This window comes from Colobus angolensis, unplaced genomic scaffold, assembly GCF_000951035.1.
Source record: "Colobus angolensis palliatus isolate OR3802 unplaced genomic scaffold, Cang.pa_1.0 Scaffold17, whole genome shotgun sequence".
NCBI lineage: Eukaryota > Metazoa > Chordata > Mammalia > Primates > Cercopithecidae > Colobus > Colobus angolensis.
In genome coordinates, this window is record NW_012114821.1 from 10,412,471 (window position 1) to 10,415,176 (window position 2,706).

General features: G+C 43.6%; 1 long non-coding RNA gene across 1 annotated transcript in view; it reads right to left on the minus strand.

Moving 5' to 3' along the window:
* Positions 1-811: 811 nt before the first annotated feature.
* The window catches only part of LOC105509041, a 33,263-nt gene continuing 31,368 nt past the window's right edge, over positions 812-2,706 (minus strand). The window contains exons 2-3 of the long non-coding RNA XR_001001366.1: positions 1,430-1,526; positions 812-1,119 (exon numbers count right to left, since the gene is read on the minus strand). This is a non-coding gene — a long non-coding RNA (uncharacterized LOC105509041). The remainder of the gene's footprint in view (positions 1,120-1,429; positions 1,527-2,706) is intronic.

The window sequence follows — 2,706 nt, forward strand, 5'->3', positions numbered from 1 at the left end:
TGGAAAATTTGGATCAAAGCTGCAAGGCCCTTGCAGGCAACCTCCTGAGTGAGTTGAGAGCTTAAGTGATCAAATGACTTCCAGGGGTGGATATCCCCAGTTGGCTGATGATGAAAGCCAAGCGCTTCCTGCAGTCACCCAGCAAAACTGCTGGGAAACAAAAAGTCATATTCACTATTCTCATGTGTACAACCTCAGCTTCATTCAGGAAGCACTTACAGTGCTGACTCAATACATTCAGGGAACTGAGCTAAGCACTGAAGGGAAACAAGAGGCTACGATACTATAGCAGAAAGGGTGTGCACTTGGAACCTAGAGTCTGGGTTTAAATTCTAGCCCTGCCACCTTGCCATAGAAAGACCTTAGGTAAGTCACTCTAACCCCGAAGACCTAGTTCCCTCTTTGGCAAAGTGAGTCGGGAGGATTTGGACAGTCATAGTCAGATATGACATGTCATATGATTCCACTGGGACAGACCATAGACAAATGGTATCTGCTCTCAATTCTGCTCTGCAGATCAATCACGATCTTGAAGGCAGCAGGTGAAACCAAGCAGGTGTGCTGGTGCTGATTGTATGTATTCTCATTTCATCAAGAGTTGTGTGTATGACAAAGAAGAACCTCTACCATATAGGATGTTTATTTCCTAATCAGCTTTCTCTGACGATTTGTCAGTTGCCTCCTCTTCATTCAGGTTAACCACACCTGGTTCAGGTTAAATACACCTGTCTTAGGTTAACTACGGAGGCCCTTTTAATCAGAAATATTTAAGAAAATAAAGAAATCATTGAGAAAGATAGAAAACCGAGCTAGAATGAAGCATATACAATTTGTAAAACAGCTAAAATACAATATACCACCTCATTGGGGATTACAGTTTCAAAATATCAATACACAGAAGTATATTGGCAACATTTTGCAAATAGTTGAGAATGTTCATGGGATTCACTCCAGTGCCTTCTCCCTAGGAATGGAGAAAGCCTCAGCTATGCAGGAAGATGGGAGATTTTTCTGTCCCTCTCCTGCCCAGCTGCTTTTCTTCATGCATCATGCCATGAACAAGGCAGATTGTTCTCCGAGAGATGGAGTCTTCTCAGAGACAGCATGGCGGTAAGGCAGCTGGGGGTGTTCGAAAGAACATGAGTGGAGAACCCAGACCAGGGTTTAAATCCACATCACATCATCTGAGATTGTGTGGCTCAACTTGAACCACAGTTATCACATTTACAAAATGGGAATAACCGCACCTAACTCATAGGGTTATAGAAATAATTCTAGGCAACACACTGGTAAAGCACTCAACACATAGAAGCTCCCAATATTATGATGACAATTCTTATGGTCTCTTAGTGGAGAGTCCTAATATGTTAGTCTATTCAGGATGCTATAACAAAAGTGCCATAGACTGAGTGGCTTAAACAGCATTTACTTCACACAGTTGGGAAGACTGAGGAATCCAAGTTCGAGGTGCTGGCAGACTTGGTGTCTAGTGAGGGCTTCCTGGTTCATAGACGGCCATCTTCTCCCTGTATTCTCACATGGCCAAAAAAAAAAAAAAAAGTGAGAGTTCTCTCTGGGGTCCTTTTTCCAAGGGTAATAATCCCATTCAAGAGGGCTTCACCTTCATGACCTAAGCACCTCCCAGAGGCCCCACCTCCTAATAACATCACATTTGAGGGCAGGACTTCAACATTTGAATTTTGGGGGGACACATTCAGTTCATTGCAAGGGGCAAAGTCTGGTCAGCTTTCCAGAGTCAGAAATAGGATTGTATCATCCCATGGAGAGTTTAAACCACATATCTTGAAGCTGAAACAAATAAAAATGTTAATTTACTCATTTACACTGAGGAATCACTGCTCTAGTGTATTAGTTTCCAACGGCTGCTGTAACAAAACCACAAATTTAGTGGCTTACAACACCACCAGTGTATGATCTTACAGTTTAGCAGATCAGAAGCCTGGCATGGGTCTCACTGTTGGCAGGAAAATTACTTCTGGGGGCTCTAAGGAGGATCCTTATTTTTTCTCCTCCAGCTTCTAGAGACTGCCTGCACTCCCTGGTTCGTGGCCCCTTCCTCCATCTTCAAAGCCAGTAACAGTGAGCTGAATCCTTCTCAGCTTACATCCTTCCAATCTCATTCTTCTTCTGCTTTCCTCTTCCACCTTTAAGGACCCTTGTGATTACCTTGACCCCACCCAGATAATCCAGAATAACCTCCCCAATTTAAAGTCAGCCAATTAGAAACGATAACCCCATTTGCAAACTTAATTTGCCTTTGCCATGTAACACAGTATAGTCACAGTTCCCAGAGGTGAAGATGTGGACATCTTTGGTTCCACCTGACACACATGAGAAAAAAAATACTTGGGTCCATTTCACCACTCCATGATTTCCCCATAGACAGGCTTACCCACAGGCTTGGTGAGCATGCAACTGGAGCCTAGGTGGTGTCAGGCTCACATAGTCAATGGTGTCTACCTCCACCATGGGCATGACTTGACCAATGGACCCAGAAACCAGTATGACTCCCACCCTGATGAAAGCTGGGTGGGGTCCTGGTGATATTCATCATCTGTGACTCCCTTTGCCATCCCTCCAAGTCTGACAAACCACCACTGACACCACCAGGCAGTGCCAACTTCTGATGGTCCCACTTTCTTTTTTTTTCTTTATTTTCTTTTTTCTTTTTTCTTTTTTTTTTTT